The sequence below is a fragment of the Rhinolophus sinicus genome, chromosome 17 (genome assembly GCF_057876585.1).
Source record: "Rhinolophus sinicus isolate RSI-liver-muscle chromosome 17, RSI-T2T, whole genome shotgun sequence".
NCBI lineage: Eukaryota > Metazoa > Chordata > Mammalia > Chiroptera > Rhinolophidae > Rhinolophus > Rhinolophus sinicus.
In genome coordinates, this window is record NC_142517.1 from 114296624 (window position 1) to 114315920 (window position 19297).

General features: G+C 40.4%; 1 pseudogene; it reads right to left on the bottom strand.

The window, feature by feature from the left end:
• Positions 1–995: 995 nt before the first annotated feature.
• LOC109460515 (ATP synthase F(1) complex subunit alpha, mitochondrial-like) overlaps positions 996–19297 on the bottom strand; it is a 108503-nt pseudogene continuing 90201 nt past the window's right edge.

The following is a 19297-nucleotide window of genomic DNA, read 5'->3' on the forward strand; positions in this document are numbered from 1 at the left end:
CTATCAAACCACCAAGGACATTTTTCAGAGATAGAACATATAATCCTAAAATTTATATGGAACCATAAAAAAAAAAAAAAAAAAAAAAGGAAAACCCTGATAGCCTTGGCAACCTTGAGAAACAAGAACAAAGTGGAAGGTATAACGATACCTGACATCAAATTATACTACAAGGCTATAGTAATAGAAACAGCATGTTACTGCCATAAAAACAGACATTGATTAATGGAACAGAATAGAGAGCCCAGAAATAAATCCATACCTATATGGTCATTTAATCTATGACAGTGGAAGCAAGAGTTTACATTGGGGTACAGATACTGTATTCAATAAATGGTTCTGGGAAACCTGGATAGACACATACAAAAAAATGAAGCTGGACCACTTCCTTACACCATATACAAGAATAAATTCAAAATTGATTAAAGACTTAAATGTAAGATCTGAAACCATAAAACTCCTAGAAGAAAATATAGAGGAAAGTTTGCAGACATTACCCTTAATAATATTTTCACTGATATATCTGCTCAGGCAAGGTAAGTAAGAGAAAAAATAAACATGGGATTACGTCAAACTGAAAAGTTTTTTCACAGCAAAGGAAACCATCAATAAAACAAAAAGGGATCCTACTGAATAGGAGAAGATATTTGTCAATGATATATCTGATAAGGGGTTAATATCCAAAATTCATTAAAAAACTCATTCAACTCAACACCAAAAAAACAAACAACTCAATTAAAAAATAGATTGAGGATATGAAGAGACATTTTTCTAAAGAGGACATACAGATGGCAAACAGACATATGAAAAAATACTCAACCTCACTAATTATTATGCACAGCCAGAGTAATGAGTCGCGGGGGAACAAAATTGGTCTAATAGAATTTATTTGGTGTGTTTGAGCTGGGGGAAGTCAGGCTAGAAAAGACCATAACCTCCCCAAGCAAACAGGGGTGTGGAGTTTTATAGGAGGGGATTACGAGGCTGTTCCGCCTTCAACGCTTCAGGGGGTTTTCATTGGAAAAGAGTTTCACGGCATGACCAAGCCCTGCAGCTCCACAATCTGGCCCCAGGTCTCTGTCCAGACCGCCCAGACCTCTCCAGGCCTGCTGATCACAGCTCCCTAGGAGATAGAGCAAGACATGATCAAGACAAGATTGCTTTTAAGATGAGGTTTGTGCTCCTGGCCTAAATATGGCTTAACACTAATCAATATACAAATGCAAATAAAATCCACAATGAGATACCACCTCACTCCAGTCAGAATGGTTATCATCAATAAATCAACAAACAACAAGTGCTGGCGAGGATGTGGAGAAAAGGGAACCCTTGTGCACTGTTGGTGGGATTGCAGATTGGTGCAGTCACTATGGAAATCAGTGTGGAGGTATCTCAAAAAACTGGAAATGGAACTACCTTTTGACCTAGCAATTCCACTCCTAGGTATCTATCCAAAGAAATCCAAAAGACGCGTTCAAAAAAATGTATGCTCCCCTATGTTTATTGCAGCGCTATTCACAGTAGCCAAGACATGGAAACAACCGAAATGCCCATCAGTAGATGACTGGATTAAGAAACTGTGGTACATTTATACAATGGAATATTACTCAGCCATAAATAAGAATGAAATCTTGCCATTTGCAACAATATAGATGGACCTAGAGAACATTATGTTAAGTGAAATAAGTCAGACAGAGAAAGACAAATACCATATGATCTCACTTATATGTGGAATCCAAAGAATAGAATAAATGAACAGGCTAATCAGACATAGTCTCAGAGATATAGAAAAAACTGAGGAACTGAGGGCTGCTAGATGGGGGTGGAGAGGAGGGAGAGGGTGAGGGGGTTAGAAAGCCCAGTCAGTAACCACAAAATTGCCACGGGGTTACGAAAGACAGTTTGGGGAATGTAATCAGTAATGTTGTTAAGATTTTGTAGGGTATCAGATGGACACTTGTCTTATTAGGAAGAACACTTCAGTGATGGTGTAGATCCCTGATCATTGTGCTGTACACCTGAAGCTGAAGCTAAATAATAATGATTGTCAACTACAATTTTATATATATATATATATATATATATATATATATATATATATACACACACACACATATATATGTATATATATATGTGTATTATATATATATATATATATAATATATATATATATAGTATAAATTATATATATAGTCACAAGAAGCGGAGTACAGCATTAGGAATAGAGACAGTGGAAATGTAATGGCTGCATGTGATGTCAGAGAGGTAGTAGATTGGGGGAGGGAGGTTATCACTTTGTGAGGAGTATAAATGTCTAACTATTACATTGTTTTGTACACCTGAAACCAATAATTAAAAAAATCAATTAATATTATCCAATATATTAACAGAATAAATAAAAAATTATCATCTCAATAGATGCAAAGTTTTTATAAAATACACCAACAATCCATAATGAAAATATAAACTCATAAGAAATAAAGGGAAATTTCCTAATTTATAAAGGCATGTTTAACAATCAAAAAAGAAAAGCAAACATTTTTTAAAAATAAGAAAATCTGGAAAAGTTGTTATGGCTTTGAGGTAGAAAGAGTTTTCTCCAAAACCATTTAAGCAAAAACCATAATGAAAAAGACTGATACTCTTAAACACATTAAAATTAAAACAAAAACAAACCTCTGTTCACTAAAAACTAATGTTCACCACAAAAAAGAGAAAAAAAAAAGCAGCAAACTGAGAGAAGACATTTATATTAATAATATATAAAAGAGTAGCAATCTAGAATATATTAAAAACTAAATGTTTTTTAAGGACAGTCCTAACAGTACCATAGATATGATGGACAAAACACCCAAGTAGGCATTTCCTAGAGGAAACATGAAAGATTGAGGCATATATAAATGTGCTCAACCTTATTAGTAATCATGGAGATACAAATTAAAACAAGATCATGTAGTGTTTAGCATTAGATTGGCCAAAAATAGGACAACACTAAATTTTAGTGAAAATATGAAGCAAAAGACGCCCTTATCTGTTGCTGGTAGAAATGGGCACAATTCTCTTGGAAAACAAATGACACTATCTTGGAACATTGAACACATGCATCTCATTTTGAAGCAATTCTGTGCCTACCAGAAAACTCTGTCCTATAGAACATCTGACACATAAGCAGCAGGAACAGGCACAAAAGATTTATAGCATAAAGGTTTTTATAGCAAAACCTGGAAATGAGGCAAATGTCCATCCAAAGGCTATGCTTGTGCAGTGGAATACTCTGGAGCAGAGAAAAGGAAGGGACTGCTGCTACATACAGCAGCATGAACAGATCTCCAGAACTTACTGGTGGGTGAAAAGGCAGGTTAGAGGGCTAGACAAAATGGTGCTTAATTTACACAAAATTGTGAAGCGCTTGATATTTAACAATATATTATCTAGGGATACTTATATATGTTGCCCAGCTTAATGAAAAGAGAGGGAATGACAAACATTAACTTTAGCAAAGGGACAGGGATATATAATTGGGACTAGGCATCAAAAGAGCCTGGTGGTAAATACACAGGTGTTAATTTTATTTTTTATAACTGAAAGATGTTATATTCTTTTATAGATAGAAAATATTTCATCAATACCATCATCAGTGTCAAAATGAATGTTACTATTATTGTTATGAAAGGGTCTAGATCAAGGTACAAACTTCTAGCATTAGTCAGAGATAATACTAATATTTCCTTGAGTAACTGCTCCCTTTCAGACACCATGTTCAACACCACATTTTAAGGGTGAGTGGTAAGTCAAACTGACTTTTCAATAGCACTAGAACTTTCTTTTGTAGTTCGCTGGCCCCTTATGTTAGCCCCGGTAGGCACTCCTAAAGCTGAGGATTCTGAGTAAGGAGCTGCTCCACCAGAAATGTGGTGTCCATTAACTAGTCTCAAGTGTGTACTTAGAAAATGTCTCTTTCCAGGATCAGTATTTTTAATTGATTGGGTTAAGAAAAAACATGAACTGGGGGGAGCAGGGAGGAGGTGGTGGCCTTTTCAACCCTCTGCATGTACATGCATGTACTTGGGCACCTGAGTGTAGAATGACCTCATTCTCACTATTTATTTGGTATTGAGTGTCATAGGTGCTGCATAATTAAGAGGAGAGAAAGCATCTGTAAGGCTACAGCTGCTAAAGAAAGAGCCATACATTTACATCATTAAAAACCTCTTTGGTTAGTTTTCAACAACATCTGGAATGTGTGCTGTGGAGTTAGATCAGTGCTGCTCCTGTTGCAGCTGGGTGAGCAAGCTGAGAAAGGGACCCTGAGATTATACCTTCCCCATTTTCAGAAAAAGTGCACAGATGCAGTTTTTCCCATTGGAGGTTAATTTTCAATAATGTTTCTTAAGTTTTGGCTTATCTCCCTTTCTTTGGCTCGTCCATACTAGTATCTAGGGTAAGTTTCTATCTGGAGAAGTTAAAGTTGGCTATTTGGTTTTCAGTAGTTTCTAGATTTCCGGAAATAAGGGAAAACAGAAAGGACACAGCAGTGTCCACAGCCCATACTTATAAAGTCTGCCCACAAACAAGAGCATAGAGGGGTTCCCTTAGCACAGAGTACAGGACTGACCACCAGGCAGACTCAGGGACATTCCTCGATAGGAGCACGATGTATGAAGGCAGAGGCTATGCACATTTGTCTTCACATTCCCTGCTGATAGAACAGGGCCTGTGCCCATGGCGGTACCAGCAGCTGTCTCTCACAGCGAATTATAAATGGATCAATAAGCACAATGCTAAAAGAGGGCACTGAACCTGAGTGTGGACACCACTGTGCTGGTGGCAAGTTCAGAGAGGCTTGAGTGTGTTCTGCAGTCCATGCTGCTAGAACCAGTGAGCAGCCGAGGGCTCCTCTCATAGGAGGGCATTTCCTAGTGTGAAGTTCTTTCCTTGGGTTTTTTATTTAATTCTCTCAAGTACGTATTTTTATATTCAATTTATAGAGGAGAATATTGAGGCATAGTGACATGAAATGTCTCTCAGCCAGTTCATGGTGGAGCTGCATTTGGGGCAGGTTCATCCAATGCTAAAGCCTGCGATTTTTCAATTAAACCATACGGAACCATTTTCAGGCTGGCTGCTGTGTCTTTTGGATTTGGTCAACAGAGAACATATGGATGATTCTGGCTTTAAAATTTATTTGTCAGTAATAGCAGTTGGCTTTTTTTTTTTCTATTGCAGATCAGGTGGATAATGACCTTACTTTTCCAATCCATTTTGCTCTAAATATAAATAATAGCAGATAAGATTCAGACAGAGGAAGTGAAGCGCGTGTACACACACACACACAAACACACACACACACCTTTCCCCCTTGCGTTGGTTCTACATACTCTAAATGCTATAACTTGGACTTTGTCAGTATGTCCTGGCATTGGGCTTTTGTGGGGCGTGGGGATGGAGTGGGGTAAGGGGGTTGGGCTCTGACGTGCTGAATTTCCTTGATTCAGCATGTTAAATACGTCCACGCTAATGAAACATCCTGGGTTCAAAGAGCCCACAATTTTAGTCATATTTTTACTTTACCAGATTAAGGCAGAGGTATAACTCAGCAGTAGAGTGAAAGCTTGATTTACAGTATTAATACATAAAAAATACTATCATGTTTTATCAGTCCAATAGTTGAGTTGAGGCTGTATTGCCAATAATAGCCCTTCTCGCCTTAGTAACCTAACTGGCAATGGCACATGGGTTATATAAATGGGTTGGCATGGAACCAAATGTCTCTGGAAGTTTTGGACAGGACTAAATGCAAGGTATGACAATTAAGTTTGTGAACTCATCCTAGAAAAAGTACTACATGTCTCATGGCTGAATATCACTACGGTCACCTTTGAAGTGTTCCCCTTGGGAAGCTATGCACTGATGCCAGCGCCTAGTCCACCCTTCAAAGCAATTTTGGAACTCTTTTTCTGGAATGGCCATCACAGCTGTAGTCACATTACCCTTGATGTCCTGAATGTCATCAAAATGTCTTCCTTCCAATATTTCCTTTATCTTTGGGTAAAGAACGAAGTCATTGGGGGCCAGATAGGTGAGTAGGGAGGGTGTTCCAATGCAGTTATTTGTTTCCTGGCTAAAAACTCCCTCACACGCAGTGCCATGTAAGCTGGTGCATTGTCGTGATGCAAAGCCATGAACTGTTGGCAAAAAATTCAAGTAGTCTAACTTTTTCACCAGCCTTTTCAGCACTTCAGATAGAAAACTTGGTTAACTGTTTGTCTAGTTGGTACAAATTCATAATGAATAATCTCTCTGATATCAAAAAACGTTAGCAACAAGTTTGCGAACTTAATTGTCAGACCTTGGTATGTAGGATCTTTTGACGTGAACCAGATGTCTCCACGGATGTTCAGGACAGGCCAAATGTCCTGCCAGGGCAGACAGTTGTCCATCAGCTTCTTGGAAACCCTGAATGGTAGATATTCACCCGACATGCATCCTGGCCAGGCGTGAGATCCTCCTCCTTAGGTCGTAGAAGCAGTCTCACTTGTGGTGCCTCCTCAGGAATCCCAGAAACTTTGCCTTCAGTGGAAATTAAAGGTGAATCGAAAGAAAGCACACTGTGCACTGGGAATCTCTAAGGGCATGGGGAGAAGCTGTGCTGGGTGACAGGTTCATCCAGAAGGTTTAGGAAATGCAGAGGAGGCTACAGGAAGAGGCTGCTAGGCCGTGACAAGGGCAGAAGCAGGACTCGGGGCTTCATGGGGGCTGTGTGAGATTGCAGGAGGCATGGCTCTGAACTTGGGTGATAGACCTGAAAGACATTGGATTTTGTTTTAACCCTATATTTGTATATCATTCCACTTCATGCTTTTGTGTTTCCCAAAGTAAAAGTAATGAATATTCATTAGTTTTATAGTAAAAAATACTAAACAAGAGCATGATTGTATAGAGAGGACAAGGCAAAATTTCTAGGCACACATATGATTTGTAACAAAACAATGTGAATTTATTGATTGATTGAAAGTGTGAGGTGATTAATCTTGAAGGGTGCTTAGCAAGTAAAGTGCTGCAAATGCACTGCAGGGCCTCATGCAAATGTAAAGTGTGTGTGCTGCCCCTGATAGCCCATTGTAGGAAATTTCAGGAACCAGACCCAGCAGTGCAAACTGTGGAAACTCTTCTTAGGTCCTGGAGTCCCCTGGAGAAGGGAGGTCACAGTCTGCAGAGTTGATGGACAATTGGGACAAACCTGTGTCCTGAGGACACTTGAATCCAGATGACAAAACACTAAGCTGTAAGAAACCCGTGGTAGGATTTAAAGTAGAATAAGAGGCAGAGGAAAGTCTTTGTCTAGATTCACTAATTTTAGTGCCACTGAAATTGTTGAGAACCTGAAATCTATGTAACTATACTTACAATTGTCACCCCAATAAACTTTAATTAAAACAAAAAAAGAATCCTTTTTTCTTTTATGTCTTAAGTTTAAATGTTCTTAGGAATCCTGATTCACTTCAGTAAATGGGGAAAATCCACTTGTCATTGCTGAGCTGACATTGAATTTATTTCTCTTCCTTTCTCCATTATCCCAATCCATGGTCAGAAGTAGTTTCCCTCTGAGGTACAGAACTGACATGTAAAGCCCCACAACTGAAGTGCACAGATGCCTACCCGGTGCCATCACTGCACCATCACCTCCTTCCTGGAGAATATTTCCAGTCTCAGACTCCCCACAGCTTAAGTGCTGCTATTTGGGGACAGAGTTGGCACCATCTCCCCAGACGATGGCCCAGTCAGCCTGGGAGCAGACATGCCTGTGGGTGAGGCAACTGGACACACAATCCTGGGAACTTTCGTTGACCTCGTGTGTGTCCTGTCAGTCTGGATCACTGTTCCTCTGCCACGATCGCTTGTGAGCTCCTGAGCACATCCTGGTGTCACACCTGATTCTGGGGACTTACCAGCTGCTTTGTTCCTCAGATACACTTTCTCCCACCGGATCTCATTTGTGAAATACATCTTGTTTCTCCTTCACAGCTCAGCTCGCAGTTGGCACCTCCCACTGGCTCAGATGGCTCTCCTGTCTACTCCCATGGGCCCTGAGCTCCTGTCTTAATCGTGGGTCACTGTCTATTTGTCCTTTCTGCCACCCTCACCTTGCTGCACTGTCTGGGCATCCTTCCTGAATGTGCATCCTTTGAGCCTTTGGATAACAAAATCATGAAGTGCTGGCTTACATATCCTGGCCCATTGCTGTTGATGCCCTTGACCTTGAGTGCAGATAGCCTAGGTCAGAGCTAGACACCTTCCTCTAGGATGCACTTCTGCCAGCATTGACTCACTCAGGAATGGCAGCACCCAAGCTGAAGGCCTGAGCATGGGTTTGGCTTTTTCATTCCCCATTTTCTCCACATGCCATGACCAAGAGGCACATTTCCATCCTGCCTCCAGACCTATCTGGAATCTATGCCTACTTCTCTCCCTTACAGCCCACTCTGGTTCTGGTTACCTTCATCTCTCTCTGGATTAATGGAACAAGCCTCAGTGCTGTCCCTGCCCCTTCCATTCCTTCTCCACACTGGAGCCAGGTCCAGCAAATTAGATCTCTAAGTCTTCAGAGCCCCCTGTGTCTGCATCACAACTCTGCCCCTGGCAGGGCAGGGAGCCAAAGACCTCTGCCCAACAGATGAGCATGGCTCCTGAGGAAAAGGCAGAGTGTCATATGGTGGTATGTGGGCATGGCAGGGATGGCTCCACCATGGTGCCCTGGTGACCTACCACTGCCCTCATAAGTCATGTAGCCAAAAACTTGAACTCCAACTTCTCAGAATCTTGGCAGGAGACCTTGTGATCCTCTTGGAACAGAAGAGGATGGAGGGCTGTGAGGATGTGCTCAGAGGCCCTCTCCTACTTGTCCCGATGGGAGGCTGTCATGGCACTGTTTTTCATCACCTCCAGTTCTGATAACACAGGGGGCTTTTTGCTTGCCACCTCAAGGTATAGCTGCAGCCTATGAAAGCCCTTAGCTGGAGTCCAGACAGGCTGCTCAGGAACGGGTGCCCACTCACTCAGGCACCCAGCCCCTCCTGTTACGGTGTGAGAGAAGACATGAGAGCTGACACTTTGGCCACTCTTCCCTGTGCTGTGCATATCAGTAATAAACTGAATCTAAAAGCGTTTTGTTGTACCTTCACTGGCTGGATCAGCCGGCCTTGGTCTGTGTGCACACAGCAGGCCTCCCACTGTAGGGAAGTGGCACATCCATTTACCCACATGGGTGATGCTCAGGTGCAGGAGGGACTGGGGGAGGCCACTCCAGGCATATTTTCTTCCCTACACTGTGATAGCCAACTTACAGAGTCAGCTTGTTCAAAACACAGACTCTTCACAAGTTTCTGGATAGCCTGCATGAGCAGCAAGGCATTAGGGACACTGAGAAAAGGCCCCCCAAGATTAGAAAGAGAAGGAGGCCTACCCCTTGTCAGAATGCTAAGGGTTGGAGAGGAGCTGCTGGGCATCGGGAGGCATTGGTTTTTCCCCAAATTACTGCAGGCCTTGAGATCATGTGGGGGGAACTTCGAGTGGTCTTATATTTTAACTGTTGGGTAATATGAACTTTAACCAGACTTCATAGAATACTTTTTTGGTTACTTCTACCATACAGGAAGGAGGGAATTGGATACTTGTAGGTGTAGAAATATTTGGTATAAGCCTAAACAGATCCATGAACATACTTTGGTCCTGGCTGGTGGGCAGTGCCTTGGGATGGTGGTGTGACAATATCTATAGGGCCAGCAGTGCTCCCTGTCAGAGGTGGTAGTGAGCCCGCAGAGTATGGCCACTGCTGCATCACTGATCACTTGTATATACCATGGACACTGTGAGCAGGCACAGACAGGAGCCAGGCTTCTCTGATGTGGAGGGTGGTGATAATACATTAAGCCAACCTTCAATCACATCCTAGCAAGGAGAGTTGCAATCCTCTGGGCATATGTATAAAATATTGATGCCTAAGTCCCATTACCAGAAATGTTGATTCAACTTGTCTACAATATGGTCTGTGAACCATGACTTTTAAAGTCCCTGCCACCCCGAGGTGATTCTACTGGCAGCCAAGGCTGAAAAAGATTGCTTCCAGAGTCATCAGCCTTGGGGATTGCCCCCCAACACTCCCTCATCTTAGCAACTTTTAGTTCCACTTGGGAGCTAGAAACCAGGGGTCATTTCCTCACATGCTGAGATGGAATGCCTGTACACGTCATTGATTTTCTCCTCCATCACTTCTAGTAAACTCTGACTCATCTTCTAAGACACACTCGCCAAAAAATCTTTTGACCAATCCAACCTTTTTGGTCATTTTGTTGTTGATGGGGCTGGTGTTTTCGGTAAAGTAGCCCACTGTGTCTGACATAGACCTTTTAGTACAGGACAGGAGACCAGAAATGAATGCATGAAAGTTAATGATTTGGCTAGAACTTGTGCTAAGTCTTATGCTGGAATATACTAAAACATCACCAACATTTCTAGAATATTAACACTCTTGTATTGAATTTTGTCTTCCATTTTCTTCACAAATGTTTATACACCTTTCCTATGACTAAAGGGTATAGTTTGCCACCATATTTTTGTTTCTAATTAAAAGTCAGCAGATGTCTTATGACAATAAGTAAAATACACATTTGTTTAGGAATATTCTTGTGTGTGTGTGTGTGTGTGTGTGTGTTACATTAAATTCTACAGTTCAGTTGACTCTGGGTGGTGAACACACAATGTGATAGATAGATGATGTATTACAGAATTGTACACTTGAAACATATGTAACTTTACTAACAGTTGTCACTCCAATAAACTTTAATTAAAAAAATATTTGAAGAAAAATTCTACAGTTCAGCCACTGGAATAGCAGAAGGATTCTTCTGTCTTTATCTTGTTTTCATGGCATTCATGTTTTTTTTACTATTTCAACATTATTATTAATAATTATTATCACTTACCAAAAGGCAAGCAGTGTGTATTTGCTTTTCCTTTAAGTTCAAAATATAAGGAAGAAATTGTTGCTTCCATTTTACAAATGAAAACTCGCAGGCTCAAAAAGTTAACCAAACATTACTCAGGATTGCAGGGGCAAGTCTGAAGTTCGAATACAGATATAGCTGGTTCCAAAGCCTTTTCTCTTTCTGCCAATTTATTTTGCCCTTGGATTTTTATTAATATTGATAATAACTAACCTTTATTGTGAGATACATACCACCATGTTAGATTCTAAAGACCACATGAGAAAAAAACCAAACCGTGCTTTGGAGTTTGTGTGAGGAATTGGTTGCACTAACACATCCCCAACAATTAGAAAACAGGCCAGAAAACATACAACAGAATATTAACAGTAATTATTTCTGAGTGACAGGGTTAGAGTGACTTTTATTTTCTTTTTTTACCTGTTTTTCTAAGTTCAAAAATATGTAATATGACTATATTGATTTAGTCTCAGAAACAAATATAATTCATTACAAAAATCTAATTAGAGACAAAATGGACATGAAATAGTTAAAAATGGCTGATATGGCAGGATAGAGTTGTCACTGCATGTGGTGTGTACCATAAACGTTATGAGAGGTCAAAGGGGAGACTGTGGAGCTGGAAAAGCCAGATGTAGTCAGAAGGTTGGGATTGACTTTGAAAAACTGATGGGCTTTTCGGACGCAACAGGGGTGGATGAAGAGAGCAACTGGAAAAAAACTGGGAAGTCTGTGAACAGACTATTTGAGGCCATTGGGGGGGGGGGTCCATCTGCCTGTGATGGCCATGGGAAAAGCCTCCTTTTGGGCAGCATCTTATCTAAATTTGCCATGTGTGTTCTTGCTGGACTTGGGTCGTCTCAAGTCATCATGGGCAGAGATATGCCCAGGTTTCCTCAGTTGGTGGGGTTAATCAAAAGAAGGGAGCCCAGAGACAGGAAGAAACACAAGAAGAGCCAGATTCTAGCTTGTTATTTGATACACTAGCTTTCAACAGATTTTTCTGGCATTACTACTTGCTTGGTTTACTTAATTTCATTGTCAACATTAGCATAGTCTTCTCTTGCCTTTATAATGAAACTTTGATTACCAGCTCTTTCCAGAATAAATATTTCTGTGTGTTGGCAGCAGACTTTCTGTTAGACGATAATAAAGTACTGGGTTTTGGTCAAGATGGTGGAATAGGTAAATGCTACGCTCATCTCTTCTTAAAACCACATCAATTACAACTAAACTACAGAAAAACTATTCTTGAGAATCTCCTGAAGTCTAGCTGAACTGAAGCCCTACAACTACAGACATACAGAAGTCACCTCAAGACTGGTAGGAGGGGTGGAGACTGGGAACGATCTTGTCCCACACCCATGTGTGACCATTAAAAATCAGGAGGCATATATTTTGGCTGCGGAGGAGCGAGGGGTCCCAGCCCCATACCAGCCTCCCCATACCAGGGTTCCAGTGCCAGGAAGAGAAGTAATTATAACTTCTAGCTGTGAAAGTCAGTAGACATTGTGGCAAAGTGAGCCAGAGGGTAGCTGTAGTCCCAGGTACTCCTCTTAAAGGGACCACTCACATGGACTTACTCACTGAAGGACTCACTCTGAGCTTCAGCACAGGGAGAGCTGCAGGAATGTCACCAGGGACATACGGGGAGGAACTAAACCATCTGGCCTCAGGGTGAGTACTGGAGGGGCAGCTTTCTGCCAGGGGAGAACTGGAAGAAGCCATTGTTTCTTTGTTGGGCCATCCTCATCCCTGCATGCAGACACAGGAAGATGCCATATCTGAGTCATCATCAAACTGCTATCACCTTTTGTCTATTCTGCCTTAGTGATTTCCTGAGACCTTGCTCCACCCAACTTTCAGGCACACCCAAACCTCTTCCAGTGGCTTTTCTGTACAGTCTCACTTAACTGATACATGGGCTTTCCTAAAATCTCTCAAAGGTTCACTGAACCCAAACAAGCATAATCTGGCTTCAGTATGTCCCAGGCACTGGCTGAGCAGCCCTACGCCTGGCACTAGTGACAGCTAGCCTCAGTTCACAGAATGGCTACTTCAGGCATCTCCAAGCCCACCATGGACAGTGGCCATCTGTATATTGCTTTGTGGATCATACCATGTGATCCACAGGCAGAGCAGAGGTGACTAAATTTGACCTGCAGTGGATCGCCTCCCAGGAGGTCCTAGGACTGACATGACTGGTGGCCAGTTTTGGAGCATCACTGAATTTCCTACAAGGAGAAAACACCCAAAGGGCACATTGGGCAAGTACCAGAACCCTGCTAAAATGAACCCTGTTCTGTAGGGTGAGTCCTTGCATCACAACTCTTCCACTGGAGTCACAGGCAATCTTCACAACCAATCAGTCTGAGGGTCAATCCCTCCCATTATGTGCAAACAGAAATCAAAACTCAGGTACAGTAGGAAGGAACAAACAACCCACACAAGGGACACACCTGGAAGACCCTGGAGGCATACCAGCCCTACCTAATACATAGAACAAACACAGGGAGACAGCCAAAATGGGGAAACAAACATGTCCAAAATAAAAGAACAGAATTAAGCTCCAGAAAATGAACTAAACAAAATGGAGACAAGCAATCTACCAGATGCAGAGTTCATAACATTAGTTATAAGGATGCTCAATGGTCTCAAGGAGAAATTCAACAAAGACATAGGAAATATAAAAATGGAGAAGGATAAAAGCAGCTTTATTTATGGTGGCCAAGACATGGAAACAAACAAAATATCCTTTGATAGATGATTGGATAAAGAAGATGTGGTATGTATACACAATGGAAATCTACTCTCCCATAAGAAAAGATGAAATACTGCCATTCACGACAACATGGATTGATCTTGAGATTATTATGCTAAGTGAAATAAGTCACACAGAAAAAGTCGAAAATCATATGATTTCACTGATATGTGGTATACAAAACTGAAAGCAACAAAGGGGCAAGACAAACAAAAGAAGAAGAAAAAACAATAGGCACAGACAATTGTTTAGTGGTTACCAGAGGGTAAGCAGGGAGGAGGGTATATAGGGGAAATGGGATCAAATATATGGTGATGGAAGAAGAATTAACTCTGGGTAGTAAACACACAATGTGATATATAGATGATGTGTTACAGAATTGTACACTTGAAACCTATGTAATTTTACTAACCATTGTCACCCCAGTGAATGTTAATTAAAAAAAGAAAAGAAAGAAAGGGAATCAATAGTTGCTAAACAGGAAAACAAAAAAATGGCAATGGAAAACATAAAAGAACCGATCAGAAATAAAGAATAAAATAACTGAAATGAAGAATACATTAGAGGAAATCAACAATAGATTAGATGAAGCCAAGGATCAAGTCAGTGATTTAGAAGATAAGGTAATAGAAAACACCCAAGCAAAACAGCAAAACAATAAAGAATAAAACAAAAAAATAAGGGGAGTCTAAGGGGCCTCTGGGACAACATCAGTGTACCCACATTTGCATCATAGGGCTACCAGAAGAAGAAGAGAGACAGCAAGGAACTGAAAACCTATTTGATGAAATAATGACAGAAAACTTTCCTAACCTGGTGAAGGAAATAAATATGCAAGCGTAGGAAGCAAAGAGTCTCAAAGAAGATGACTCAAAAAGGCCCACACCAAGTCACATCACAATTAAAATGCCAAAGGTTAAAGACAAAGAGAACCTTAAAAGCAGCAAGAGAAAAGCAATTAGTTACCTACAAGGGAGCTCCCATAAAACTGTCAACTCATTTTTCAACAGAAACTTTGCAGGCCAAGGGATTGGCAGAAAATATTCAAGGTGATGAAAATGAAGGACTTACAACCAGGATTACTCTACCTAACAAAGCTATTATTTAGAATTGAAAAACAGATAAAGAGCTTCCCAGATAAGTGAAAGCTAAAGGAGTTCATCAACACCAAACCAGTATTACAAGGAATCTTAGAGGGACTTCTTTAAGATTAAGAGAATAAAAAAGATAAAAAATATGAATAATAAAATGGCAATAATTACATACCTATCAACAATTACTTTAAATGTAAACGAATTAAATGCTCCAGTCAAAAGATAGAGAGGCTGAATGGGTAAGAAAACGAGACCCTTACATATGCTGCCTGCAAGAGACTCACTTCAGATCAAAAGGCACACTTGAAATAAAGGGATGGGTAAAAGATATTACATGAAAATGGAAAAAATAGAAAAGTTGTGGAAACAATACTTATACCAGATACAAAGGCTATAACAAGAGACAAATAAGAATCCAGTAATCCCACCTCTGGATATTTATCCAAAGAAACCCAAATACTACTTTGAGGGGACGTGTGCATCCATATGTTCATTACAGCATTGTTTACAATGGCCAAGACATGGAGGCAGCCTGGGTGTCTGCAATAGAATGGATAATGAATAGGTGGTACATATATACAATGGAATATTGCTCAGCCATAGCAATATTCTTGGAATATGGAAATGGGTTCTTGCCACCTGCGGCAGCATGGATGGACCTTGAGGGTATTGTGCTGAGTGGAGTATGTTAGACAGAGAAAGAGAGATACAATGTAATTCAGCTTATATATGAAATTTAAGGAATAAAATAAATTAAACAAAAACGAATTCATAGATACAGAGAACATTTTGATGGCTGGCAGATGGGAGCTGGGTTGAGGGTTGGGTGAAAAAGGGAGGGATTAAGAAGTTGAGTAACTAATGGGTAATTAATGTGAAACAAATTGGTTGTTTCACATTAATTACTCATAGGAGGATGCAGGACATATAAGGAATATATCAATAACATTGTAATAACAATGTATGGTGTCAGATTAGTACTAGATTTATCGGGGTGATAGATGGGAGGGAGTTTGGGGGGCAGGGTAAAAAGGTGACGGCATTAAGAAGTACAAATTGATAGTTACACAACAGCTGTGGGGATGGAAAGTACAGCATAGAGAATACAGTCAATAATATGGTAATGACTATGTACAGTGCCAGGTGAGTTCTAGACTAGTCAGTGGGATCACTTCTTAAATTATATAAATGTCTAACCACTATGCTGCACACCTGAAATTAGTATAAAATAACATTGAATGTCAAAATAAATAAATAAAATGGAAAACGAGAGAGAGTGAATAAAGTACAAAATGGATCTCTTTTAACAAATGAGGAAAGTGAACCAAGGTGTTAAGTAGCTACCTGGTCCAAATTTGCATAATAATCAACACTTGGAATAAGGTCTGGCTGACTCCAGAGTCCTTGATTCTTTCATTGTATCACTCAACCTCTTGAGAAAGAGATCTGAAGCAAAACCTCTAATTTCCCAGACTCTTAAGAAAAGGAATCCCGTAACAGTGACTTAGCCAGGTATAAGGGCTTCCTGTGGGCCTCTAACCCCTTCATGGCTACATGGTGCCTGAGACGAAACTCACTCACTCTCATCAGGTAGTATGAAAGAGAATGGGCAGAATTCAAGACTCTTCTCTTTGATGAGAGATTCTAAGACCTTCTTGCTTGTCTAATGGGCAGTTTGGTTACTAGGCTCTGCCCCTTCCTCACTAAGCTGATTCTTTGGTACTTTGAGGTTCTTCTTTAGTCTGAACAACTTCTTTGGACTTAATAATTTTCTGGTCCTGACATCATGAGCCTACTTTCTCCTTCTTACTTATAGCAGACTACTGTTCTTGGGGCCTTTGGAGTAATGCTGATTGATTACTCTTCATGCCTCTGGATATCTTCAGAAAGAGCAGATTTACAGAGGAGCCAGGTTAGCAGTGAGGGAGTGGTGCTTTATGCTAGCTTTTAATGTGGTTATGGATATGGTAGGTAGAGAAAGGAGTCAGTGGTGGGGCTGCACAGAGCTTTTGCTCACTGGCTATCTCAGAGCTCTGGGCTTGGGAGTATTCTACCACTGAGCTTAACATTTTCAAATACTGATAATTAGTTATATTCTGAGAAGATAGGAAAGGACAGGGCCAACCTTCCAGTTCCTGATTCATTTATATACACCATTTCATTTTCATATCTTCCATAATTCCAGCAAGAAGCAATATCTATAGTGCATGGAAAGAAAGTAGGGCTGACACATCACAAGTGATGGGAAGACTCCACAGGAATAGCCCTGAGTGCTTACTTTTGGAAGTAGGCCTTGTAGGGGAGGAGGCCTTCTGGGGGATGGCAGCTAGCATCCATATTGTGCATTGTCAACGTTATTCTGTAGCTAAGTGATTATCCACTGATGAAGGAGTCAATAAATAAGACAAAGATGAAGTTACAAATTTAGATAGGAAACTGATTCAGTGGCATGACTCAGTGGAAATGAGAAGGCAGCTTTATGAGGACTTCTTCACATTATTATTATTTTCATTATTATCATCCTCATCACAACTAACAATTCATAATCCTTTGCTGTTTCCCAAGGGCTTTTCCTCACTTTTGGTGTCATTATGAGATGGTGGAAATAGCATGGTTTGGGGGTCCAGTGGGCTGTGTACATTACCACTCTGAACCTCAGCTTTCTTAATAGCAAAAAGAGATTAAGTGTGTGAAGTGCTTTGCAGAAGGTTTGGTGCATGTAAGTGCTCCATAAATACTAAATTTTAGACACCATTTCTTCATTCTGAAAATCTAGTTTTGTTTGCATTTTAGTACCCTTCCCCAGTAAGCCTTTTTGGGGATAAGTTTGCATTTAACCTTGAGGAACGTAGGAGACTATCCGCTCTAAAACCTTGGGTTAAAATTTTGGTTACTAGTTTTTTTTAACCAATTTTGGGGTGAAAATATACTTTTATATCAATAATATGGCCCAATCTGTTAGGGAAAAATCCAAAAACATCATTTGTAACTTGCGCAGTCTTTTGTTTGCAAAGTTCTCATAAAATGTTAAATCTATTTAAAAAGACAACATTAAAATTTAAACATAAATCTATCCTATTAGAATGAAGAATGAGCAAGGGATTTAGAGTTGAATTTGATTCCATTCATTCAGTGTTCACTGAACTCTTACAGAAAAACAGTGTCAAAGAAAAGCAAACATGAGGTCTCACCCTCTGAAAGCTTCTGGTCAAGTTGGGGTATGAGGGGGCGTTTGAGGCAATACTTGGAGTTAATTCCAACCACTGCTGTAATTAATGGCACTGTCACTTTTCAGACCCCACATTTTTCAAAATATCACATGACGTGATTATCCTCATGATGCTGGCATAAAAGTATTATAATTTGGGAGATAACTAAATTACCCTATTTTCTAAATTACCCTCAACAGTCTCTGGGTCAATGACTAGTGTCTCCATACAGATTTTAATCAGCAAGAGTACCCACTCTTTGATATTCTGAGTGGATAGAGGAAATATGGGAAGCAAGGCATGTGTGATGTTCACTGAGACATCTCTTATTCAATGATCATTTATTGAATATGTACATTTTTTTCCAGGCACTAGGAAATACAGTAGTGGACAAAACAAATCATTGCCTTCACAGAGTTTAGAGTTTACTAGGAAAGACACATAATAAATGAGTAAAATACATTATATTTTAGATAGTTGAAAATGCCAAAGGAAAACAGTAAAAATTCTAGCAGATATAGGAAGATATAATGTTTGAAGGGTATTAAGATTCTGGATAGGGTGCACAAGGACGCATAGGAGGCTGCATAATGCATCCCCCCCAAAAAAAAATAAAAGATGTCCACATCTTAATGCATGGAACCTGGGGATATGCTGCTTTCTTTGGCAAAGAGGACTCTGCAGACCTTGACATGGGGGAGATCATCCTTGATTACCTGAGTGGGCAATAAATGCAATCACAAAGGTCCTTTTATAAGAGGGAGGTAAGAGGACGAATGGAGGAGAAGGTGGCAATGTGATGATGGGAGCAGAAAATGAAGACATGTATCCAGGGTCAAAGAACACTGAGAGCCTCTAGAAGCTGGAAGAGTCAAGGAGCAGATTCTCCCCTGGAGCCTCCAGAAGTAACCAGCACTGCTAACACCTTGACTTTATTTAGCCCCTTAAACTCATTTTGGATTTCTGACCTCCAGAACTGTAGAAGAATAAGTTTGTGATGTTTTTAAGCCACTAAGTGATTTTTTACAACATGAACAGGAAACATAGGAGGGCTCAAGGAGGAAGTAAAATATGAGTAAATGCCTGAAGGAAGCAAACATGTGAGTCATGTAGATGCAAAGGGCCTGAAGCAAAACTGTTCATGGTGAGTTGGAAAAATAGTATGAAGACTCGTGTGAAAGAGAAAGATGAACATGCCTCTGATAGCATTTTAACAGGTATGTGTGGGTA